The sequence below is a fragment of the Microcaecilia unicolor genome, chromosome 9 (genome assembly GCF_901765095.1).
Source record: "Microcaecilia unicolor chromosome 9, aMicUni1.1, whole genome shotgun sequence".
In the NCBI taxonomy this organism is placed as follows: domain Eukaryota; kingdom Metazoa; phylum Chordata; class Amphibia; order Gymnophiona; family Siphonopidae; genus Microcaecilia; species Microcaecilia unicolor.
Window position 1 is genome coordinate 167,628,859 of NC_044039.1, and position 27,534 is coordinate 167,656,392.

General features: G+C 43.4%; 1 long non-coding RNA gene across 1 annotated transcript in view; it reads right to left on the bottom strand.

Annotated features, from left to right (window-relative positions):
• Positions 1 to 1,805: 1,805 nt before the first annotated feature.
• The window catches only part of LOC115478222, a 45,198-nt gene continuing 19,469 nt past the window's right edge, over positions 1,806 to 27,534 (bottom strand). Inside the window, exons 2-3 of the long non-coding RNA XR_003943465.1 lie at positions 18,248 to 18,338; positions 1,806 to 1,875 (exon numbers count right to left, since the gene is read on the bottom strand). This is a non-coding gene — a long non-coding RNA (uncharacterized LOC115478222). The remainder of the gene's footprint in view (positions 1,876 to 18,247; positions 18,339 to 27,534) is intronic.

The following is a 27,534-nucleotide window of genomic DNA, read 5'->3' on the forward strand; positions in this document are numbered from 1 at the left end:
CTGTGATCTGCTGTTTTTATTTCCGTGCTGGATCTTGTGGATCATCTGCCCATTTGTTTCCTGGGACTGATAGAGAATCATTTAAAGGAATTCCATTAGCATAGGAAAGTTTGAAAAAGTACGAAGGATAGTATTGTAGTAATGCTATCCAGGATGTCCACCGCACCTGCAATCCAACCCTGGACTTTGTAGGGGGTAATTAACTCTTGGGAATGTGTTTTCAAATAAGAAAGTCTTTCTATTAGATTTGAATACAAATGAAATTATTTTTACCCCTTTGTTTCAGGCGCATTGTTCTTTAGAAATCAGTGCAGATATAGTTAAGATCCTGACTACAGCTCTCTGGCAGACAAATGTTTCTTGTCGTTGCTTTTTTTAGATCCCACCATGTGATTTATTTGGTTTTTTTATGTCTATATATAAACCTTTTTCTGGTTATCCTTCCCCATATTCCAAAAACTGCACACTTCATGGCTTATTCTGGTTTACCACATGCTTTTTTGACATATCTCTCTCTTTCATTTTTTTTGCCTGTGATGCGAATGCAGAACTTAATCTTGGCTGTTGCTGGCTATTACTTCAAATAGAAATCTTTTAATTTTATCATAGATACAGTGAAGATTGGCTCTAATTGCAGATTTGCTCTCAGTGTGGCCTGTTGCCTAGGCAGCTGTAGAAAACCAAAGTCCTAATGAAGGGGAAGGGTGGGGAAGAAATGACTGCACAGTATGTTCAAAACCCATTAAAATTCAACCAGATCCCTTGCGTCACTGTTAGCTTCAATAATAGGAAAACTGGGAGTACGTGTTTAATATTAGATGTTCGCTAAAGTACTCGCCTTGTAATTAAAAGAATCCTTTCATTTATAGCCCAATTTCATGCCTATTTACTGTTTTAAGAGCCTGTCAAGGAGACAGGAAACTTTGATTTTGGAACAAAAAGACCTTTTAATGCTGTGCACCTTAAACTGGGTCATTGAGCTGTTAATGTTTTCTAATGGGTACTGACGTAGACTGAAAACTTGGCCAAACCTCTCTTTTTCTGTGACCTTTAAGGATTATATTTTTCTTGCAAACATTCTGACAAATCCATAGGGAGAAAAGTGGAATGGCAGCATGATGATATTCCTAAGGTTGAAACTTTTTTTTTAAACATCTTGTAAAACCTGAAATTGTTAAACTTGGCAATATGCCATATTTTTTCTACTAATAATGTACAAAAATGTTTTAAAAAACCTGATGTGTCTTGGAGGTTGACCCATCCAGCTGGTGAAACAAGACACTGTGCTAGAATGGGGCAAACAGGGATCTTTCCAAGAATTCAGAATCTGACTTTTTTTTTTAAAGTTTGCTGCTGTGTGTCTCTTGCTGAGTAAATATGGGATTGGTTTGTCCAAATGCAACAGATGCACTAACACTTCCATCAGTCTTAAAAGAAACACATTTTACATATGAAGTACCCCAGATGGGGACTTGAATTTAGCTCATGCCTTGTGGTGTAATCAGTAGGTCACTTGCCTGCTGTGCCTATGACCTTCCTTCAAATCCCATGCTAACAGGGGATTTTTGTCAGGTAGCCGGCCTCTGGCCAATTCAGCCATCCATCTGCTTTCAGTCAGTTAACAAGTACCTGGCCTTAAAGATGACTGGGGAAGGCAATGACAAACCATCCCACATTAGTCTGCTAAGAAATCATCACATAGATGTGGCCCCCATAAGTTGTTGAACAACACAGCAAAGAAGACAGAGAACACACAAGAGACATTTGGAAATGGAGGTGGCCAAAGGACGGAGCCGCAACCACAGGCCCAACAAAAAATCTTTATTAGCTGACCCGACATGGCCACATTTCAGCACAATGCCTGCATCAGGGGTCCTATTAAACAAGATAAAATATAAGCAAATCACCAAAAATAAAAATATAATAAAATAATTGTAAATTTAAACACAAGGGATATAAAAACAGAACTACGACCACAAATCAATCACAATATTAGATCAGTTTTTTATATCTTGCTTAACTATATAATGAGCTTGCCTTTAGTTTAGCTAACCATCTAATTATCCCAACTGACTTTGTGCCATGCGTCTTGTCCCCATCTATATATCTGCATTTGACCCCTCAGATATGTGATAAGCTGTATTGTAGAAAAGCATTAGTATCATAACAATGATATTTGAATGTTCTAATTGTGTGCTTATTAGATATTCCATCACTATGATGCTTGCATCATACCATGTCTCTGTTATTTGAATTTCAGTGCTGTTAAATGTGTATATTTTTGATCCTGTTTCATACTAGTCTTATTGTTAGGTTTCAAAGTTGTTTTTAAGTTTTCCTCTTTCATTGTATTTATGTTTACAGTTGTTCGTTTTACTATTGTTATGCTGTCAACAAAATTATAATTTTTATGTTAAACTATACCTACTGTACACCGCCTTGAGTGAATCTCTTCATGAAGGCAGTAAATAAATCCCAATAAATAAATAAAATGAGATGTGATTATTTTAGATTTACTATAATTTATAATTCGCTTTACACCAAAGTGGAGTACAAAATACATACATAATTAAGGGGCCCTTTTACTAAGCCGCATAATTGTGCCCAACACGCACCAAAATGGAGTTACCGCATGGCTCTTGCGATAATTTCATTTTTGCCGCGCATCTGATACACGTGACCACCCAGTTACCGCATGAGACATTACTGCTAGGTAATGGACGTCCATTTTCTGCAAAAATGTAATAAAAGGTTTTTTTTTTACAGGTGTGCTGAAAAATGATTCTGCAATGGGCCAAAACTCGCGCCTACACTACCGCAGGCCATTTTTCAGCACACCTTAATAAAATGATCCCTAAAACAACACAGTAAGAGGGGCATTTTCGAAAGAAACATCTAAGTCAGAATTTGGATGTTTTACAAAGACGTCCAAATTCCGAAGCGGGGAGAAGGTCATTTTCGAAAAAGATGGATGTTCATCTTTTGGGTTCAAAAATACCATGGGCATCCTTGGATTTGGACGTTTTGCGATTTGGATGTCTTTGATTTTCGGCCTTTTTCGAAAAAAAAACCCGTCCAAGTCTAAAATGTCCAAATTCAAGCCATTTGGACATGGGAGGAGCCAGCATTTTTAGTAGACTGGTCCCCCTGACATGCCAGGACAGCAATCGGGCACCCTAGGGGGCACTGCAGTGGACTTCATAAAATGCTCCCAGGTACACAGCTCCCTTACCTTGTGTGCTGAGCCCCTGACCCCTCCTCCCAAAACCCACTACCTCCAACTGTAAACCATTACCATAGCCCTTACAGGTAAAGAGGGCACCTATATGTGGGTACATTGGGTTTCTGGTGGGTTTTGGAGGGCTCACAGTTTCCTGCATACAGTGGTGGAAATAAGTATTTGATCCCTTGCTGATTTTGTAAGTTTGCCCACTGACAAAGACATGAGCAGCCCATAATTGAAGGGTAGGTTATTGGTAACAGTGAGAGATAGCACATCACAAATTAAATCCGGAAAATCACATTGTGGAAAGTATATGAATTTATTTGCATTCTGCAGAGGGAAATAAGTATTTGATCCCCCACCAACCAGTAAGAGATCTGGCCCCTACAGACCAGGTAGATGCTCCAAATCAACTCGTTACCTGCATGACAGACAGCTGTCGGCAATGGTCACCTGTATGAAAGACACCTGTCCACAGACTCAGTGAATCAGTCAGACTCTAACCTCTACAAAATGGCCAAGAGCAAGGAGCTGTCTAAGGATGTCAGGGACAAGATCATACACCTGCACAAGGCTGGAATGGGCTACAAAACCATCAGTAAGACGCTGGGCGAGAAGGAGACAACTGTTGGTGCCATAGTAAGAAAATGGAAGAAGTACAAAATGACTGTCAATCGACAAAGATCTGGGGCTCCAAGCAAAATCTCACCTCGTGGGGTATCCTTGATCATGAGGAAGGTTAGAAATCAGCCTACAACTACAAGGGGGGAACTTGTCAATGATCTCAAGGCAGCTGGGACCACTGTCACCACGAAAACCATTGGTAACACATTACGACATAACGGATTGCAATCCTGCAGTGCCCGCAAGGTCCCCCTGCTCCGGAAGGCACATGTGACGGCCCGTCTGAAGTTTGCCAGTGAACACCTGGATGATGCCGAGAGTGATTGGGAGAAGGTGCTGTGGTCAGATGAGACAAAAATTGAGCTCTTTGGCATGAACTCAACTCGCCGTGTTTGGAGGAAGAGAAATGCTGCCTATGACCCAAAGAACACCGTCCCCACTGTCAAGCATGGAGGTGGAAATGTTATGTTTTGGGGGTGTTTCTCTGCTAAGGGCACAGGACTACTTCACCGCATCAATGGGAGAATGGATGGGGCCATGTACCGTACAATTCTGAGTGACAACCTCCTTCCCTCCGCCAGGGCCTTAAAAATGGGTCGTGGCTGGGTCTTCCAGCACGACAATGACCCAAAACATACAGCCAAGGCAACAAAGGAGTGGCTCAGGAAGAAGCACATTAGGGTCATGGAGTGGCCTAGCCAGTCACCAGACCTTAATCCCATTGAAAACTTATGGAGAGAGCTGAAGCTGCGAGTTGCCAAGCGACAGCCCAGAACTCTTAATGATTTAGAGATGATCTGCAAAGAGGAGTGGACCAAAATTCCTCCTGACATGTGTGCAAACCTCATCATCAACTACAGAAGACGTCTGACCGCTGTGCTTGCCAACAAGGGTTTTGCCACCAAGTATTAGGTCTTGTTTGCCAGAGGGATTAAATACTTATTTCCCTCTGCAGAATGCAAATAAATTCATATACTTTCCACAATGTGATTTTCCGGATTTAATTTGTGATGTGCTATCTCTCACTGTTACCAATAACCTACCCTTCAATTATGGGCTGCTCATGTCTTTGTCAGTGGGCAAACTTACAAAATCAGCAAGGGATCAAATACTTATTTCCACCACTGTAAGTGTAACAGGTAGTGGAGGTATGGGCCTTGGTCCACCTGTCTGAAGTGTACTAAACTACTCCAGGGACCTGCATTCTGCTGTCATGGACCTGAGTATGACATCTGAGGCTGGCATAGAGGCTGGCAAGTAATGTTCTTCAACACACTTTTGGGGGGTGGGAGGGGGTTAGTGACCACTGGGGGAGTAAAGGGAGGTCATCCCTGATTCCCTCCAGTGGTCATCTGGTCATTTGGGGCACCTTTTTTTGCCTTATTTGTAAGAAAAACAGGTCTATCTCAAAATGTCCAAGTTTTAGTGCTGGGCGTTTTTGCTTTGTTTCATTATGACTCAAAAACATCCAAGTCTTAGGAACGCCCAACTCCCGCCTTGAACACGCCTCCGATACACCCCCTTAAGATTTGGACGTTCTTCCGACGGACTTCTGAGAAAGACGTCCAAAATGTGGTTTCGATTATACCGATTTGGACGTTTCTGTGAGATGGATGTCCAAATACCGATTTATGTCAGTTTTTGGATGTCCATCTCTTTTGAAAATGAGCCTGTAAATGTCCTAAATGTAGTAATGTCCAGGGCCTTTGCAATATTCAGGACATATCATAAGCCAAATTGTACAGATGACGTCTCAGTATTATTTTAAAAGAACATAAAGTACATTGGGCCCTGTTTACTAAGATGCGCTAGCATTTTTAGCACACGCTAAGGTTGGAGACACCCTTAGGAATATAAGTGTGTCTCTAGCATTAGCGCGCACTAAAAATGCTAGTGCGCTTACAGCGTGGCTTAGTAAACAGGGCCCATTGTCTTTTAATTTGATCTACTCCAATGGACCTGCAACTGTTAGGACTCTTTTCTGTGGTTCATGTTTGGGGCTGGGGGTGAGTGTTGAGGAGTGCAAGCCTAAATATGTGTGAAGAATTTATGTGATATGGAGGAGTGTGCAGTTTGCACATCAGTTGCTTTCTAAAGTACGTCTTGAGTTGCCTCAGAAACAGAGAGCTCTATGATCAGTTGTCTAACCTGGGAGAAGGTGGAGGGTCTGGTCATCTGTTTTCACAGTGTCCTGAAAACTGATTGGTAAGGTGTGACCCAAGGACTGGATTGAGAATCCCTGCCTTATGGTTTTGTGGTGAAGGACCTTTTCTATTTCTAACAGGCAAACTATGGGGTGTGCAGCTGCTACTGGGGAACATATATGGACCTAATAAAGATGATCTAGGGTTATTTCCTACCATTTTGGCCCGACTGGCTCTTTTTGAGGACTATCAGATTAGCAGGGGAATTCAATCAGATACTGTGATGCATTTCATCTTAACCATTTCACTGTTAATGCCTGTCTTCCAGCTATAAAAAATATCTGATCCACATTTTTAGTTTCACTACCCATCATAAATGTGCACACTCAACACTGTTAATTCTTCAGCTCTCCTCCACCATTTAATGTTTGGCAAATCACTTTGCTACATTCATCTGCTCAGGAAATATTTCCAATAAAACGAACTTACGCATTAACCTTGGCCTTTGACTTGAAGGAATTATGCGCAGCAGTTGAACTTTCAGCCAGTATTTCATTGACGGAGCGCATAAGTGTGTAGAACCCAGGTTTGTATTTCTCTAAGGAAGTACAATACTGCCATTTATGTTTCCTGTTCACAAACATATTTTGTGGTGAGCCTTCATTTTCCATCTCTCGGCATCTCTTTCCTTAAACCTTTAATTATATAGTCACAGCATCTGGGCTGCTGCTTATAATGTTCAGCTGTGGCTATGGTTCCTTACATAAACATATAGGAATTGTATAATATTTTTCCCCCTATCCTGCTTTTTCCCCTACAGATTTAGGCAGTCATTAGAAACACCAAAGGGCTCTAATCATAATGAGTTCTAGGCTAATATGGAAAATGTGTCCATGGATGAATTTGACTTCTTTGATGTTGAATTATCAAAGTTCTTCTACCCGCTCTCCTCTACCCACCCCATAAAACGGCTTCCAAATGGAAATGCAGAATTTCCTTCACTTGTAAAAGATTAGTCCATTGGAGCTGTAACCTTGCAATATTTTGAGTTGCTAAACTAAGGACTCACGTATTCAAAAACCCTTATCTGGAGCACTGATTTCTTTGCAGGCAGGAAAATAAATAGTTGAAAGCAAGCACAATGTCTCATCTCTGGGGATAAGTTTGGATGGCGTATTTAGCTGATCAGGTTTGTTCTTTTCAGGGAAAAGAATTTCTGACAAGTTTTTGTTCTGTCACAAAATCCTGACCAAAAGCCTTGTGTGGCAGTTAGGTGCTGCTTTGAGTTTTAAAATGCTGATTGCTCTGGAGAAATCTGGCCTCTGTGTCATTTGCCAATTTCTCCTCTTGACATATTTGCATGATATCATTGAAAAGTACAGAACACATAGCAGACCTAAGGCAGGACACAGAAATGTGGAACAATTAAAAGCTTGAAATGTAGGAGCAGTAATTCAAAAGATGCTCAATCTTTTGGCTAAGATGAAGTGTGAAACTAAACAAGGGAATTTGAGCTATTAGGTCTTGAACCTTTGGCTGAGATTGAAAAACTGTTGAATATGGGGGTTAACCCCCTACCACCTGACCCCAATGGGGGCACAATGATAAAATGACCATTACCAAAGAAGGAGAGTGTGATTTCAAAGCTTCAACTAATATTCTAATTATAAGTGGCATTTATACCTCATTGGCACAGTAGAGGGGAGGGTGTGGAATGGGAATGGAACACACATTTGTCTAATGCACTATCATGCCTACATCCTTTCATGAACGTATGTGTGTATATCATTCCACCTTGGTTTCTGCTGTGTTTCAAAAGGAAACATAAGCTGACATGGGTCATCAGTTCAAGCCAGACTTACAAACGTCAGATCCTTTTAGCTGTCATGCTATAGCTCTTTTCAGCTGATTTTATAAGTTATTATTGTGCAGACACAACTGCGCAGTAAGAGCCTATGAGAAATTTTCATACCCTTAATTTGCTGAAAGGAGACTATCAGTGTTAGATGCTCTTCTATGCACTTCATACAAAGCTGCAGTAGCGATTCCGGCGAGGCAAATGCGATGAAGCCCATTCAATTCCTATGGACTTTGTTGCATTTGCCACGCAGGAATCACTACTGTGGCTTAATAAAAGGAGCCCTTAATCTGGTAACCTGGGCAACTGATATAACATGCAACTGGAGCCTTAAAAATCCCTGTTTCATAACACTTGCTCACTCCTAAAGTTAGGTGTGTACCTTACAGTAGTATTACATATTGGTAATTAGACGTGTAATTGCCAACATGCTTTGCATGCATCATGCTGGAGCCTAAATTTACAGTTATGGCCAAATGTTTGCAACCAAGCAGTTTTCAACTGTACCACACTGAGTTCTTGGTTATTGGTATTGTTTTGGGCTACAGTCTTTATTTGTTTGGGGATAAATGAAAGCGCAAAACCACTAAGAGAGAAACTTCACTGGCTTCCACTGAAGGAACGCATTGTGTTCAAGATCTGCACATTGGTACACAAAATTATTCATGCAGACGCCCCAATCTACATGCTAAACCTCGTAGACCTACCTCTCAGAAACGCCACAAGATCATCCCGTAAATTTCTCAACCTGCACTACCCCAGCTGCAAAGGAATTAAATACAAGATAATGCACGCCACTACCTTCTCTTACAAGAGCACGCAGATATGGAATGCATTACCTACAGACCTGAAAGCAATCAAAGAAACATCTATCTTTCGGAAATCTCTGAAAACATTCTTCTTCAACAAGGCCTACAATGAGAACTTATAACCTCACTAAGTCCACTCAACTATGAGCGCACATCTCCTATAATTACCCTAACAACTCTCTTCCCTCTTCCCTCACCCCTTCCTAAGTGCTACACATTACTAATTGTATCCGATATCTTGTTATGACAATGTTATCAAATCTATGTAAGCCACATTGAGCCTGCAAATAATTGGGGGAATGTGGGATACAAATGCAATAAATAATAATAATAAATGTTTATTTTAATAGTTTCAGCCATCTTTCTAATAAACCTCACTTAGAAGATAAGAATTTGGTGTTTTTTTCCAAATTACAAGTTGGATTTTGCATTCCTACCTTATAGGAATACCTTATAGTATTCCTATTTGTATAATTTTTGGTATAATCAAACTTTTGTTGTTTGTCAGTTAAGAAAAGATATCAATCATAGCTGTGAGTCTTGGCTCTCTTAAAGCATAAAAGTGCTATAACATTAACATATCAGCACACACAAGAAGTCTCTGAAATTTACTTTATTGAATAAATGTAGCTAATTTGCTCACAGTTTGGAGATTTTGAAGTTCTGAATGCTGCAGCAGTAGGTAGAGCTGGGGTTTTGAAGAGAAAAAAGGCCTTATGGTAGAAGTGGGAGAATTGGCAGGTAGATGAAAGTAGCTCAAAGGTGAGGTGCTGAGTTGTGCAGCACTTGGTAAAAAGACAAGTTCACTCCAGGGAAGTGTCTGAGCTTGCAGCAACAGAGGGACCAAGAAGAACATACACAAGGTCAGAGGGCAAGGTAAAGGAACCAATAGGGACAGAGCCCGAGAAGGTCAGAACAAAAATAGTAGAGATAATCAAGAAATAACAGCAGGTAGACAAAGGACTCAAGCTCGGCTGAGAGAAAGAGGAGGTCTTTGTAGGAGAAAAGACTACTGCTAGTAAAACTTATACAGATAAGCAGGGGTGGTTGCAGTATGTGTGAGACTAAATTACACACAATGCATTGTTCACACACCATGGCAAGAAGTGACTGTAGCACTAATAATCCTAAGAGGTGAGAATAGCATTAAACACTACGCTATAAAGCCCAGTATAAGGCTATCGGGGGCAGAACAATAATAGAGATTTAATGATCTTCTAGACCATTATAGTAGTGTTGATTAACTTGACTGTAACAAAACGTCAGATCCATTATAATTTGATGCTGAATCGAGTAAAAGTCTGTTGTGTTAAAGAATATACATGATTTTGTTTACAATGTGCAGCAAAATGAAAATCTAAAGCATCTATACAATGTCTACTTATCAGACATTTCACATACTTGGTGTCTTTGGTTTGATTTGCTTCAGGTTTTACTTGCATATTGCTGCATGATATGTGGGAAAGAGCTTACCTCAGAGAAACATGGACAGATCGTAATTCTGTACAAAGAAAAGATATCAATAAGAGTAATTGCAAAGAAGTTGAAAGTTACTCATTCAACTGTCACAGTAATGGTCAGACGAAATGAAGAGCTGGTTGACCAAGAGCTACAGATGTATGAATGGGCAGCTAAATATGTCCCAAGAGCATCATCAAGTGTTATAAGAGCCAGAATTGCAACCAAGCAACAGAATAATACGCAGGAGATTATTTGATGGTAGACTTTGATCTTATTGGCCTGCTCGAAAACTGGTTGTCTGCCAAAATTATCAACGACTGGCTTGTCTTCTGTTGCAAGTACAAGCAATGGACAGCTGATCAATGGGAATGAATTATGTTTTCAAATGAAAGCACTTTCATTCAGTTCAGCTTCTGTAAACATGTAAGGAGACATAACCCCAGGTATGCTATACCCACAGTGAAACAAGCACCAGGTTTGGGGTGCAGTATTAGCAGGGCTGTGAATTATGCTGAAGAATACCACAATCGACAGAACTGTTTGTTTGAATGTTTTGAAGGAAAAACTGCCAAACCTTATGCTAATTCATAACATAACCCATTTTCAACAGGATGGTGCACTGTGCCGTGGAACAAAAGCTGTTAAGGCATGCCTGGCTTGTAAGCAGGCACAATTGATAGAACATTGGCCAGGCAACAGCCCAGATTTGAACATTATTGAAAATGTGTTGACTTTGATGAAGCAGAAAGTGGCCATACATAATCCAACATCTGAAGCAGACCTTATACACTGGATCAAAGCTGTGTGAACTCAAGTGATAAATCCAGAATTCTGCAGAAAACTGGCCAGATCAGTGCCAGAATGCATACAGACAGTTATTAAGAACACAGGACATCATTGTAAACACTGATACCTAGCAGAAATTGTCTGCATACAATGACTTTAGATGCTAAATACACTATAGACAATTTGTAGCTTTAAAATCTGATTTGTTTCATATGTATGCTGGTAAATATCAGTCATAAATAATGAAAATGGTGGTAAATCTTTGGTCATGATGGTAGGTGATCTATAAAGAATTAATCCCTGTAGCTTTCTGTTACTGTTATAAACCGTTGGATGACAATAGCACTGGTCAAGGCCAAAGAAACACTATAATGTGAAATGGAGTGAGCAAATAATAAAATAATGCAATGATGCTCTGATATATCATAATGAAACTAAACAGTCCAATAATGAAAAGGTAAATCAGAAAAATGAGAATCCAACAGCTTGATCCAGACCATGTAGTATGGCAGAGATAAACTATTAAAAAAAAAATGTGTGTGTGTGTTTTTAAAGGATCATTGTACAACATCAGAGAAAATTACTGCAGTATATTTGCACTGCTAGACAACACTGTCAAATATAATTATACCCCTGGTGAGCATCAGAGTGGGTTGCTCTGAATAGTTTTTAGAACTGTTTGTGGGCTTAGGGCTGTGGGCAGCAAGTTGGAATGCCAGAAGGCACAGCAGATCTACTCACGCCACACTCTCCTCTCATCCAATAATACAGACCAAGCCAGTAGCTGCAAACTCCAACCAACATTTACTTAACTTGGATGAGGCAGGTACAACTTGGGTTATTTCACCCCCCCCCCCCCCACCACAAAAAAAAAACTACACTTATGACGGTTGAATGAAAAATAATGCCTCCACCTCCATAATTCATCAATAGATGGCAGTACTGACATGCTACATGTATTCACCTCAGTTGGTGAGAAGTGTTTGTATGAAGAGGCCGTTTTGCTATTGCTTGTGGAATGGATGTATGCATTCAGCACTCATTCGTACGATTTAAGCAACGTGCCATGATAGAATTTATGGACATGGGGGAAAGCCACTGCTTGCCCTGGTATTGGTAACATGGAATCTTGCTACTAATTGGGTTTCTGCCAGCCCGGCAGTAGTTCCCACCCCCAGTGTGCGCCATTTTCGGTGCTACAAAAATATGTTCTATTTTTGTAGTGCTGGTGTTTATCTGGAGGTAATCGGGCAGTGCTACATGCTGCTCAGTTACCGCTGGGTTAGCACAGGAGCCCTTACCACTACCTCAGTGGGTGGTGATAACTAATCCCCTCTGACATGGCTGCGCAGTAAGTGATTCACTTACCACACCAGCCGTTTCATTTCAAAAGAAGGGACAGCCTTTTACCTTGGTAAAAGGGGGCCTCAGCGCATGTCAAAAACATACGCTGATACTAGCGCAGGCCCCCCCCCATATACTTCAGCTTAGTAAAAGGGCTCCTTTGAGCACCATATATTGAATCTAGCCCTAAATGCTTAGTGCACTTTAGTTAAAGGGCCCTTAATCTCATCCTCACATGGAATCATGCTTTTCAGAAATGTTTCTGTTTGTGCTAGCTGACCAAGATCTCCTCTATAACTGAACACTAGAATTTAGATTTATTTTTAAATGTTTGTATTTATTGCTGTGATTCAAGAAAACAAAATTAAGTGGCTTGCACTGCGGATTACCACACAGCCAAGAAATAACGTGTCCATTCATCTCATGGAATTTTCTGAATTTGAACTGCAATCAAAACTTAAAAAGACAAACATGGCCAACATGCAGTTAAAAGACCCCCAGGAAAAAAAAAGTGTCTTGGACACATGCAGAGCAAACAGTTGAACAAGCTTCTTTGATTTGCTGTTCCAAACTCATTACTTCATATTTTAGAATAAAGGGTTTGTAAACTGGAGGCAAACCAATACATTAAGAAAAATGAAAAAAAAAATGTGTTAACCTGGAGGTCCTTTTACTAAGATGCGCTGAAAAATGGCTCGCAGTAGTGTAGGCATGGGTTTCGGGTGTGCGCTGATCCATTTTTCAGCGCACCTGTAAAAAAGGCCTTTTTAAAATTTTTGCCGAAAATGGACGTGTGGCAAAATCAAAATTGCCGCACTTCCATTTTGGGTCTGCGACCTTACCGCCAGCCATTGATCTAGTGGTAAAGTCTCACACTGTAATCAGAGCAGTAATGACCTACACGTGTCAAATGCCACTTGGCGCGTGTCCGATATGCACATCCAAAAATCATTATTTTTCACCTGCACATATCGGACGCGCGCCAAAATTGAAATTACCACAAGAGCCACAAGGTAGCTGGGTGGTAACTCCATTTTGGCGCACGTTGGGTGCGCATAGACACTTATGCGGCTTAGCAAAAGGACCCCCTGGTTTGGGATTAAGCTGCTCTAGTAAATAGGATTAAAGCATGCTTTAGATGTTGACTCTATCTCAGGTTGATTAATGTAATGGAGTTTATGCAGGATGAAAAGATATGAGCTTAAAAGAAAATACAAACTGCTCAATACACTGCAGCACATCTGATTTTTAAAGCTTCGCACTATCAAAGAGTTACCCCTTTATTGCAAATCTTGTATTGGCTTCCAGTGAAAGCCAGGGATTTTTTTTTAATATTATTGTTTTTGTTTTTCAAATGCTATATGGATTGGCCCCTACTACCTGTGTACAATAGTAGAGCTTCCATTAAGGAAAGCATTGCTGGGTGCTCGGGATTTTCTTCAGCTTCACTTCTCTAGTTGCAGTGGTGTAATCTATAAATCTATTCATGTTGTGGGGTTATCCTATTTCACAACAAAAATGTAGAATTCAGTGCCAAAAGAGATAAGATGGCTGATTATTTACTTTTCTGTAAAATGCTTAAATCCTATCTTCTAAAGACATTTTTATTAGTAGAAACCTAGTTAATATAATGCTCATATGTATAGACTAAGGATTATTATAATATGCATTTATCTGCGTTCTCTATTCTTGTTATCTCATTTGTTAGTAAGAATGTAAGCCACATTGAAATGAACTTTGCTTGGATAATGTGGGGTATAAGGGAAAGGAATGGGACTTGCTATTCTGCCTTTCTGTGGTTTTTGCATCTACATTCAAAGTGGTTTATATACAGGTATTTATTTGAATGGGGGGTTGAGTAACTTGCCCAGAGTCACAAGAAGATGCAGAGGGAATTGAACCCACTTCCCCAGGAGCATAGTCTGCTTTACTAACCACTAGGCTACTCCTCCACTGCAGAACTAATAGGTGAAAATAAAGTGGGACTTTTCCATGTCCTAAGCCCAATTCTAGTGCAGCCATAATTTTGGCTGCACTACAAATGGGCAAATACAAATTATATTTTTTTCTGGCCACCTGCTGATGTTAACTTTAACACGCAGCCACTGGGGAAATAAAATTAAAAGTGGAAGCCCTTAGTGCCTGCTAAGGGCTCCTGTGCTAAGTCGGCGTTATTCAGTTAGCATGCGCTAATGTCAGCCTGCCAGCTGAATAGCGCTTCCAGTCCCATTTTCCGCGCTGGACATGTCCCTTCCCCCCACAAAATTAAAAAAAAAATACTGCGAAGTTAGCGTGGGCAAATGTCAAAAACTAATGCAAAGGGGGAGCTTCTATATATGGCACCTAAAAAGTCAGCGTGAAAATCAATGCAATAGGCAATTACAGTAGTAAAACTATTCAAATAACAATACAAAGTATGGCATAGTATACTACTTACAATGTCAACATACCCTATAAGTGGTGCCTAGATTTAGGCATGGTATAGAGAATACCCTTAGTTGATATCTCAGCATCTAAAACTATGTGCATCCATTTACACCAATGAAATCATGGCATAAATCCTGGCACGTAGATATATGAACAATTGGAGATCCTATATAATAATTCTCACCTTCAACGTTCTGACTTGCTGCCTGGGACCGTGGCTCATTCCGAGTTGGTCAGGACGGCTCCGTAGATCAGGCTGACATCACCATAGCCATTATGGTGTCAACTTCAGAACCCGGGGGGGGGGGGGGGGGGAAAACATGCCTCACAGCTGATCCATGTCCAGAGGAGGGTCGCTGGACATGAGTGGCTGAAGGGGGAGCAGGGGAGAGAGGAGGGTCGCTGGACATGGGTGGCTGGAGGGGGGCAGGGGAGAGAGGAGGGTCGCTGGACATGGGTGGCTGGAGGGGGGGGCAGGGGAGAGAGGAGGGTCGCTGGACATGGGTGGCTGCATTTTTGCTTATACCCTACACTGTCAATTAAAATGTTCTATTACAAATTGTGTTGACATTGTAAGTAGTATACTATCCAGCTTATAATCGAAAGACAAAAATGCCTATATTGCGACCTAAATCGGGAGATAGGCGTTTATCTCCCAAAAACGAATAACGCGGTATAATCGAAAGCCGAACTTGGACGTTTTCAACTGCACTCCATCGCGGAAGCGTACAAAGTTGACGGGGGCGTGTCGGAGGCGTGGTGAAGGCGGGACTGGGGCGTGGTTATCACCCGAACAGAGATGGGCGCCTTTCGCCGATAATTGAAAAAAAGTATGCGTTTGTAGCTAGAATTTAGGGCACTTTTCCTGGACTCTGTTTTTTCACGAATAAGGCCCCAAAAAGTGCCCTAAATGACCAGATTACCACCAGAGGGAATCGGGGATGACCTCCCCTGACTCCCCCAGTGGTCACTAACCCCCTCCCACCACAAAAAATGATGTTTCACAACTTTTTATTTTCACCCTCAAATGTCATACCCACCTCCCTGGCAGCAGTATGCAGGTCCCTGGAGCAGTTGTTAGGGGGTGCAATGGACTTCAGGCAGGTGGACCCAGGCCCATCCCCCCCCCACCTGTTACAATTGTGCTGCTTAATGCTTAGTCGTCCAACCCCCCCAAACCCACTGTACCCACATGTAGGTGCCCCCCTTCACCCCTTAGGGCTATAGTAATGGTGTAGACTTGTGGGCAGTGGGTTTTGAGGGGGATTTGGGGGGCTTAACACACAAGGGAAGGGTGCTATGCACCTGGGAGCTCTTTTACCTTTTTTTTTGTTTTTGTAAAAGTGCCCCCTAGGGTGCCCGGTTGGTGTCCTGGCATGTGAGGGGGACCAGTGCACTATGACTCCTGGCCCCTCCCACGAACAAATGCCTTGAATTTATTCGTTTTTGAGCTGGGCGCTTTCATTTTCCATTATCACTGAAAAACAAAAACGCCCAGCTCACAAATTGTCGAATAAAACATGGACGTCTATTTTTTTCGAAAATACGGTTCGGTCCGCCTCTTCACGGACCCGTTCTCTGAGATAAACGCCCATGGAGATAGACGTTTTCGTTCAATTATGCCCCTCCACGCCATACTTTGTATTGTTATTTGAATAGTTTTACTGCTGTAACTGTCTATTGCTCATGTTTGATTTATTCTTACCGTACACTGCCTTGAGTGAATTCCTTCAAAAAGGCAGTAAAAGAGTCCTCATAAATAAAGAAATAAATAAATAATAGCTGTTATCAACAATATCAACAATGATTAGCTTGTTAAGCCATTTAAGTTATGTGCTTTGTTATAGTGCGGATCTCTAGGCACGCTATATAGAATCCGAGGGAAAATACTTTAACGTGTCGTCTCTTATGACATTTTTTCCACGTTATATGTCCATTAGCGCTTAAGGTGGTTTAGTAAAAGGGCCCACAAAAGACTTATCATTCCAGAATAATGCACTTTTCTGGACCTCTAAATATAAAATAAAACCCCATTTTTTTTTGTAATCTTAAAATATATTTATTTAAGTTTGTTGATGCAATACAATAGTAAATGACGGCAGATAAAGAGTGTACGGTCCATCCAGTCTGCCCAACAAGATAAACTCATTTACATGGTATGTGATACTTTATATGTATACCCGAGTTTGATTTGTCCTTACCTTTCTCAGGGCACATACCGTAGAAGTCTGCCCATCACTGTTCTTGTACTAAGTTCTGAAGCTAACTTCGAAGCTCCATAAAACTTACATTCCAGTCCATCCCTATCTATTCAGTCACGATCAGGGCATAGACCGTAGAAGTCTGCCCAGCTCCCATTTTGTTTCCCAATTACCGGCATCGCCACCCAATCTCCGCAAAGATTCTGTGGAACCATACCTTCTAAACAGGTTTCCTTTGTATTTATTCCACACATGTTTGAATTCCATTACTGTTTTCATCTCCACCACCTCCTGCGGGAGGGCATTCCACATATCCACCACCCTCTCCGTGAAAAAATACTTCCTGACATTAGTCCTGAGTCTGCCCCCCTTCAACCTGAATTCATGTCCTCTAGTTGTATTGCCTTCCCTTCTCTGAAAAAGGTTCATTTGCGGATTAATACTTTTCAAATATTTGAACGTCTGTATCATGTCACCCCTGTTTCTCCTTTCCTCTAAGATATACATGTTCAGGTCAGCAAGTCTCTCCTTGTATGGTTTGCAATATAAATCCCATACCATTTTTGTAGCTTTTCTTTGCACCGCTTCCAGTCTTTTTACATCTTTAGTAAGATATGACCTCTAAAACTGAACACAATACTCCAAGTGGGGCCTCACCAATGAATTGTAGAGGGCCATCAACACCTCCTTTCTTCTGCTGGTTACGCCCCTCTCTATGCAGCCTAGCATCCTTCTGGCCATGGCTGTCGCCTTTGTCACATTGTTTCTTCACCTTTAGATCCTCAGACACCAACACCCCAAAGTCTCTCTCCTGAGTCGAGCTTACTAATCTGTCCCCTCCTATTCGGTATCTCTCTTTTGGGTTTCTGCACCCCAAGTGCATCACTCTACACTTCTTGGCATTAAATTTTAACTGAAACTCCAAACATAGCTTCACACACACTGCATACAGAAATGCTGAATACTCCCGCTGTCACCCAACTAACCACACACAACGCTTTCAACGGTGGAGAAAAAAAGTCTCAGTAATGTCACCCAGCCAGCCCAAGACTTCGGACTATGGCGTGGGCCCGGTGTACCATCATCTGGCTCAAAAAAACTCCACTTAGTGTCCCTTGGTGTGTCTAAATAAATGTTGGCTACTTCTCTGATTTAATTTCATTTAATTTCTAAGTTTGAGTGGATCATTCAATTTTAACTGCCAGACCTGCGACCATTCTTCTAAGGTTCAGAGATCCCTTCTCATCATTGCTACTCCCTCCAGGGTATCCACTCTATTGGCTATTTTTGTGTCATCTGCAAAAGGTCACACCTTTCGTTCCAATATAACACTGAATATAGTTGTAATCATCATATATAATCAACATTACCTTATGATATTGATTTATTCCACTGGTTTCTTTGTGTCAGACCTTTCAGGATTCTTTCCTCATTTCAGCTTTCATGTCTGAGTCACTGTACCTGGAAAATGCACGAGACCCACTTATACAAAGTCAAAGTAAACTAAGAGGTTCTTTAATTAAACTGCAGCAAAAACTGGTTTTATCACCCCTTTGCGGGGATTTTCTCACATGCTAAAGCCATTTTTACTGCAGCAGTAAAAAGGACAGTTTTCCATTTTTTTGTATTAATGACCCATTCTTGACCTCCCTAGTAAAGAAATTGTTTTTTCTAATGAGGAAACTTCAATGTATCCGAAACTGCTTTGAGAAAGATCAATTCCAACTCCTGGTACAGGCACTCTTTTTCTCGCAATTGGATTACTGTAATTTAGGTTACGTGGACTGTACAAAGGGTCCATTGAAACAACTACAGATTGCACAGAACACAACAGTATGCCTGATTTTTGGCTTAACCAAGGGGTCCTTTTACTAAAGTGCGCTGACAAATGGCCTGCGCTGGTGTAGACGCGCGTATTGGATGTGTGCAGGCCCATTTTTCAGTGCACCTGCAGAAAAGACCTTTTTTTTGGCTGAAAATGGACGTGCAGCAAAATAAAAATTGGCGTGCGTCCATTTTGGGTCTGAGACCTTACCGCCACCCATTGATTTAGCGGTAAATTCTCACGCGTTAACCAGGCAGTAATTGTCAGCAAGCGTACACTGACAATTGCTGCCTGGCTAGCGCCGCGTGCTGGAAAATTTCCAGCACACATAGTGGATGCGTGTAAAAAATGAAATTACCACTCGGGACACACGGTAGCCCCTAAATACAACAGAATTTCTTTATTTTATGGTTAAGCTAGTAAAAAAGGCCCATTTCTGACAAATGAAATGGGCGCTAGCAAGGTTTTCCTCAGAGTGTGTATGTTTGTGAGAGTGTATGTGAGAGTGACTGTGTGTGAGAGAGAGAGTGAATGTGCGAGTGTGTGAGAGAGAGAGTGAGTCTGGGTGCGATTGTGTCTGTGAGAGAGAGAGAGTGTGTGTGTGTGAATGAGAGCTTGTGCAAGTGCGTATGTGAGACACAGTGTGAGAGAGAGAGTGTGTTTCATACAGATACAGTGTGTGCGACAGAGATAGTGTGTGTGAGACACAGACTCTCTGTGAGACTGAGTGTATGAGACTAAGAGAGTGTGTGAGTGACAGTGTGTGAGAGTGAGAGAGAGAAAGACATTGACTGTGAGAGAGAGAGTGTGTGTGAGAGGGAGTGTGTGTGACAGAGATACCTCCCCCCCCTCTCTGGTGTCAGGCCCCCCTCCCTCCCTCTCTCTGGTGTCAGGCCCCCCCTCTCTCTCTGCTGTCTGAGTATTACTGTGCAGGACGCTGAGCTCTGGCTGTGCTTCAAGGAACTGACCAATCCTATTTAATAGAATGCACCTCCAACATTCTGAAGCCGAGAAACCTAGTGTGGTTGGTCACTTCTGCTTGTGATGAACCCGGAAGTATGTGATGTGAATTCAGGAGATGGATACAGAGAGCAGGAATGCCTCAGCCAAGCAGTCAGCTTTAGAATGTTGGAGGTGCATTTTATTATATAGGATTTCATTAGTTGCCCATTGAGGCTAGAGTTCTTTTTTTTAACTGGCCATTTTTTAAAATAGAAGATATTAAATGGACTGGTGCCAAAGTGTTTATATTCCCATTTCCAATGTTATGTCTCCTTAAGAGACAGAAAGCTAAATTGTCCAACTGTGTTTTCCTTTCCTTTGCCGAGAGGAAGGAAAAGACTAAAATTGTTTGAAACAACACTGCTATTTCAAGCCACCAGTCATTGAAAAGAGTTTGTGGAGACATTTTGGTTATCTCATTCTTATCTGTCATTTAGGAAGAATATTAAGACTCTGCTCTTTCAGAAATTTGTACTACAAAAAGATTTTTAATCATAATTTTAATTTTGTCTCTCTTTTATAACTGTCCTCCCAGAGGATTGTTCTGGTACTTGAAGTTACTGTTACCTGCTTCGAACTGCAAGGTGTAAGCGGAATATAAGACCAGATGTTATGTTAAAAAAATTACTGCGTGAGCTCATACCAAGCTAGTAAGGACTCACAGGGTAATCCTGTGTTAACCAGTTAGCACACGGTATTGTTGATGTGTTAACTGATCAATGCTGAATCACCCACTCTCCATCCTCTGACATGCTCCCTCCCAAAAAAAAATGTCCAAAATTTTTAGCACCTAGGTTAGTGTGTGCTAATTCAGCAGTTACCGCAGGAGATATGAGCGCGTTCTGCAGTACGCCATTTTAAGCTGCATCAAGCGCATGCTAGCACCTAACGCACCTTAGTAAAAGGACCCTTAAGTGTAGTTACCTTAGAAGCAGTAGCGTACTAAGGGTGGGGCGGTGGAGGTGATTCTTCCTGGGTGCAGGCAGCAAGGGGGTGCATGGAGCAGGCACGCAGCAGTCGGCTCTGCCAGTCCCCTGACCCCTCTGACGTTACTTCCTGTTCTGCGGCAGGGGACCGGCAGAGCAGGGGCGTAGCCAGACAACAGATTTTGGGTGGGCCTAGACAAGAAGTGGGTGGGCACCCACCACCCAAAAAAAAAAATCTCAGCTGGCGGGAAAACGCTTCTTTCCACCTTAGCGGTCTGCAGCAGGCACGCGCTGAAAACTGAGCATGCGCAGGTGCTGGTATCGTGGAGAATAGCGTTTTCATTACCATCAGGGGGAAGTCTTCAGCTGGCGGAGTTTGGGATCCCCACCTGCTACTGCTAATACATGTGCTACTGTTGGGTGGGCCTGATCCCTAATTGGGTGGGCCCCGGCCCACCCAAGCCCACCTGTGGCTATGCCACTGCGGCAGAGGCGACAGCCGTGCGCATACTCCGCATACCCCCTTGTTAGGAGGAAAGTTGAAGGGTGTGATGTGCTTTGGGGGTGTGGCACGCCAGGTGGGTGATGTGTCGGGGGGGGGGGTGACGCATTGCGGGGGGGGGAGGTGCAGTGGCAACCCACCCCAAGTGGCTAACAAGCTAGGAATGCTACTGCTTAGAAGAAGCTGAAATTTGCTTTTTCCCCTTTAGTATTAATAGGAGCCAAACTTAGGCATATTGTAGGATATAGAAAGTATTCCAAGTCTGCTTCTAGAAAGATACATGTGCTACAAAATATGTCTAAAGCAGATGATGAAAATTCATTCATTATGATTACGACTGGAAAATTTGGCTTTTTGTTGATGTTATGCATCCAAACTGTGGATTATAGTAGCATTTACATTGCAGTAAGGAAATAAGATAAATGCACACTTTCCACTAGCTTAGGGCTTTTTGACTAATCCACGCTAGCGATTCCCACGCTGCAAATGAGAGGAAGCCCATAGGAATTGAATGTGCTTCCTCTCATTTGCCACACCGGGAATTGCTTGCACGGCTTAGAAAAAGAGGACCTTAATGTTTTCCTGGATCATATTCTTTACTAGTGATATACCACGTGGTTTATTGCATCAACAATAATGAAAAAAAATCCAGACCTAAAGCAGGCTCATAAAAATGCTTCCTTTTTCTTTTAGAAGAAAATAATAATCTGATTACATAAATCCTTGTCTCTAGTAACAAAGATTTTTAAGGAAAACGCCATTTATTTATGAGTGTGCATCACTTCCTGCATTTTTATGTTAAACAGACAAGACAAGCATCTCTGACAGCAGCTGAGAACTAATTAAGACTGCTCTTTTACAAACATGGTATGGTTCATTCCATTCTTTCCTGATTAAGAGCTAAAGACCAAAGGATTCATTTATTGCCATGAGTCACTTTAGATACAATGGAAAGAATTCCAGGACATGACAGAGACCAAACAAAAGCTGACACTGTGAAAGGGCATGTCGAAACCCTGTTTGATCACTGTGTCAACTTGCCATGTAGGAAAGCTTGTGACAGACAGAGAATTAAAACCGTAAAGTGTACATAAATCACCAGAGTGCTAAAGTGCGAACAGGTTACTCTATTTTCCAAGATTCTCGGAGTATTCTAGGGCATCTGCCAGATATTATGTATGTACTTGGTTTGGTTGAAGTTATGTATGGGGGTGTGAGGGAAATACAAATGGTAAATAGATTATCTAGGAACTATGAAGATACCTATTGTGATTGGGCCAGTAGTGATGTGACACAGCAAAGCCAGACTATGGGATCCTTTTACTAAAGTACTTTAAGCAATTAACAGGCAATTCAACTTGGTGCCTACACTTATTCCTAAGAACAGAAGTGTTGTCATACTGGGACAGACCAAAGGTCCATCAGGCCCAGTATCCTGTTTCCAACAGTGGCCAATCCAGGTCACAAGTACCTGGCAGTACAGAACAGTAAAACAGATTTTATGCTGCTTATCCAAGAAATAAGCAGTGGATTTCCCCAAGTTCATCTTAATAATGGCTTATGGTCCTTCCTCTCAGGAAATTATCCAAACCTTTTTTAAACCCTTCTAAGCTAACTGCTTTTACCACATTCTCTGGCAACGAGTGGGTCAGAGGCGCCAACATTGACTGTTATCCCCCAGATTTTATATGTGGTGCCAAAAAAAGTGCATCAAAATTTGCATACGGATCAAAGATACGGGTGCAAATTTATTAGCTAATGAACCATTAACTTGCAACAAATTGATGTTAACAATCAATTGGCAGCGTTTAGAATTTGCAAGTGCATCTTCCTATGTGCTATTCTATAACACTTAAATACACAAGTGTGCAAATACATTAGCATGGTCAGGGGCAGGGTAGAGGCATTCCAAATACTTGCATGCATTTTTCTAGAATAGTGCTATTCCTGTGCCTAAATGCCAAGATTACAGCTGGTGTAAATACCAACATTCAACTTTGGGCAAGGGAATTGTGTTTAAGCGCTATTCTATAAATGGTGCCTGACTTGGAGCGCTGATTATAGAATAGCGCTCTGCGTTGATTCCAGTATCGATTTTTCAGTGCCATTTATAGAATTTACCCCTATACGTCTAAGGGGCCCTTTACTAAGGCACACTGAAAAATGGCCTGCGCTGGTGTAGGTGTGTGTTTTGTACGCATGCAGGTCCATTTTTCAGCATGCCTGGAAAAAAGGCCTTTTTATGGCTGAAAATGGATGTGCGGCAAAAATAAAACCAGCGCAAGTCCATTTTCGGCCTGAGACCTTACCGCCACCCACTGACTTAGTGATAAGATCAGTGGAGGAGTAGCCTAGTGGTTAGTGCAGCAGACTTTGATCCTGGGGAACTGGATTCGATTCCCACTGCAGCTCCTTGTGACTGTGGGCAAGTCACTTAACCCTCCATTGCCCCAGGTACAAAATAAGTACCTGTATATATGTAAACCGCTTTCCCTATATGAGATTCTACATGGAATGTTGCAACTATTGGAGATTCTAGATGGAATGTTGCTACTATTGGAGATTCTGTTGCTACTATTTGAGATTCTGCATGGAATGTTGCGTAGAAGCCTGCCCTTGCAGATCAACAACGCGGCCGCATTGGTGATCTGCAAGGGCAGACTTCTACATGGAATGTTGCTAGTGGAGGAGAAGCCTAGTGGTTAGTGCAGTGGACTTTGATCCTTGGGAACTGAGTTCGATTCCCACTGCAGCTCCTTCTGACTCTGGGCAAGTAATTTAACCCTCCATTGCCCCAGGTACAAAATAAGTACCTGTATATACTATGTAAACTGCTTTGAATGTAGTTGCAAAAACCTCAGAATGGCAGTATATCAAGTACCATTTCCCCTCATGCATTAACCGGGTGGTAATCGTCAGCACGCATAAACTGCCAATTACTGCCAGGTAAGTGCCATGTGGATGTGCATCAAAAATGGAATTACCGTGGTAGCCGGGCTGTAGTTCCAATTTGACACATGTTGGATGAGCATAGGTGCCTATGTGCCTTAGTGAAAGGGCCCCTAAGTGCACTAGGTGTTATTTTATAAGCTTGCTGCAGTGCATAACTGCAAGCAGTGTGTATATGTGGATGGAGCATGGGCAGGCTTTGGGCATGATCCAACTAGTGCACATAACTTATGGAATATTAGAAGTTACATGCTTTGGATGGTACACTTAAATGCACCCATTTACACCTGTCAGTGGTCTGATATAAATGGTTGTGCCAGGGGCAGACTGACCATTCCGGCAACTGGGCAGTGCCCGAGGCCCAGAGCAGTTGGGGGCCCAGTTCTCCTCCCCACATGACTGACATATCTCTCTCCTCCTTCCCCTAGTCTGACACTCCCCTTTTCTCTCACCTCCTCCCCTGCTCTGGCATTTCACCTGTTTCTGACCCCCCCCCCCCCCCCCCCCCCGCACGTTTATCTCAAATGTTTCTTTCTGCATACAGGGTCCTGGCATAGGCTGAATCTGTCAGGTGAATCTGGATCCAGTTGGCAACTCTACTTCTCTCTGCCACAGCCTGCCCCTTTCTGATGTAACTTCCTGCTTCTGCAAGGGCAGGATTTGTAGCCTTGCTTTTCTTAGGGAATCCAATGAGGAAATCAGAACCACAAGACCCTGCATGCAAAGGGGTAAGCCCAGGACTGGATTAACCTTGTCGGGCGAATCTGGATCTAGTTGGCAGCCCTAGAGAGAAGATTAAGGTCAGCGGCAGACAGCCTATGCCTGGGCTCTGTATGAAGAAAGGAACTTTTGAGGTAAACACAGGGGAAGGGGAAGAACTGAACCTGGGGATGGAGGAAAGAGGAGGGGGGGGGGGGGGGGGAGATTTTGGCCTTGGAAGGGAGAAAGATGTTAGACTTGGGGAAGATTGTGGAGCTGTAGAGCAGTGGCGTAGCCAGACAGCCAATTTTGGGTGGGCCTGAGCACAATGTAGGTAGGCACAAAATTTTCTCTCTCCCCCCCCCTCCCAGCCAAGCATCTGTTCCCTCTTTCTACCCTCCTCGCCCTCATAGCCTATTTCCCTATACCTTTTACCTCCTACCACCAGCATCTTCCTGTTCCCTCTCCCTTCCCCCATTGTCCAGCATTTTCCCTTTCTCTTCTCTACCATCCATTGTCTATCTTCTCTTCCTGGATCCATCTTCCCTCTTTCTCCCCTCCCCCGCTTGTGCATCTCTCCTTTCCTCTCCTCTTCTCCACCTTCTTCATGTCCAACTTTTCTCCCGCTCCCTGCCTTGAGCCCCTGGTTTAACATCTCTCTCCCCCTCCCACCATCTCTCCATCCTTCCTTTCTCTCACCTCAATGCCATGTTCAACATTTCCCCTCTCATCTCTCCCTCCCTTCCACTTTCATGTCCAACACGTTTTTTTCTCTCATGCCCTTTCCCTCCCTCTCCCCATCCCACCCATATCCAACCATTCTCCCTCTCTTTTCCCTTGCAGCATCTCTCCGTCCCTCCCCCTATCTGTCTCACTCCCTCATCCCAACAGTGCTCCTGTCTCTCCCTGACCCCCCCCCCCCCCACCAGCACACACACACAACAAACCTACCACCCGCCAGCATGCTGCAGGTTTTTTTCCCCTCCCTTTCCCCAGACACCACTCACTGACATGCATGCTGCAGGCCTTCTTTCCCTCGGGCCCTCCCTCCCCTTCGGGCAGCGCCGCAGTCTATCTGAACAGGAAAGCTGCACGGTGCCGGGTCGTCCTGCCGCTACGCTGCTGCCCTCCGCTCCAGTCATCATCATTCTGGCACAGAGTTCTTCTGCTGCTTATCTGCAGCGGATCCGCGCGCTGCCAGGGCTGTATGCTGCTGCGACTGCTTCCTCTGCGCTGGCCCCGCCTTCCGCCTCTTCAAGAATGCACCGTTGCTGGGTGGGCCTGAGGCCAAAGTGGGTGGGCCCAGGCCCACCCAGGCCCACCCGTGGCTACGCCCCTGCTGTAGAGGGAGGGGGCAGAGCTGGTGCATCTGGGAGAGGAAAAAAGAACGAAAGAGAGATATGTTGAGATCGGGGGAGGGGGGGAAGAAAGATGTTGGATCTAGAGAGGGGGAAGGGGAGAGATATTGGATTCAGGAGGATAGAGGGAGAGATGTGGGACCCAGGGGGCCATGACCCTTATTGCCCAGGGACCAGATCCCTGTCAGTCCACTCCTGGATTGTGCCTTAATTTAGGTGTGCTAATTTCGGTTTATGCTAATCCTATATAATAATTCTCACCACCAACGTTCTAATGTGGGACTGCCTGTGTCCGTGGCTCCTGGAGTTGCTGAGCTAGGCTCTGTAGCCAGGATGATGTCACTAACAGCTGATTCCCAGGCAGGTGGAGGAGTAGGGAAATACTCCTCCCCCTGCCTGGGAATCAGCTGTCAGTGTGCCGCTCCCTGCCACTTCGGAGCAAGTGGCAGGGAGTGGCGCATCAAAAAACTACAAGCGCGGCACCACAGAAACCTCTCCCCTCGGCGCATCACACAATTCCCCCCTGGCACATCAAACACCCTCTCCCCCCCTCCGAAGCACATCAACACCCCATCGGCGCATCAAACCCCATCGCCACCCGCAGATGCCAGTAGTAATGCTGTCCGGCCGCTGCTGCTTCTCCTGTTGAGCAGCAGCGGCCGCTACAAAAAGAAAAGAAGCGATAAATGTTTTTAAACCCAGCCCAAATCATTTGCAAATGCCCAAGTCTTACAACGCAGTCTCTGCAGCCGCTCCTCCTCTCGCCTCCACGTCACTGCCCCTGGAGTAAGACCCCGGAGGAGCGCAGTCACGTGACAGGCAAGAGGAGGAGCAGCTGCAGAGACTGCGTTGTAAGACTCGGGCATTTGCAAATGATTTGGACTGGGTTTAAAAACATTTATCGCTTCTTTTCTTTTTGTAGCGGCTGCTGCTGCTCAACAGGGGAAGCAGCAGCGGCCAGACAGCGTTACCACTGGCAGCTGCGGGTGGCAAGGGGGTTTGATGCGCCGGGGGGGGAGGGTCAGGTCGCTGGACATGGGTAGCTGGAGGGGGGAGGGGAGGGTCGCTGGACATGGATGGCTGGAGACGGGGCAGGGGAGATGGAGGTGGGGAGGGGGTCCTGAGACCAGAGAGGTGGGGGTGGGGAGGGGGGCCCTGCGAGAGGAGGGGTGGGGGCTCACACTCACTCACTCACTCACTCACTCAGTGTCTCTCACATACACTCTCTCTGACACACTCCATGTCTATCACACTCTATCTCTGTCACACACACACAGTCTCACACATACTCTGTCTCTCACACACTCTCTCTCTCACACACACACACACTTGCTGTCTCTGTCTCATTCTCTCTATGACACACACACTCCATCTCTCTCACACACTCTCTCTCTCA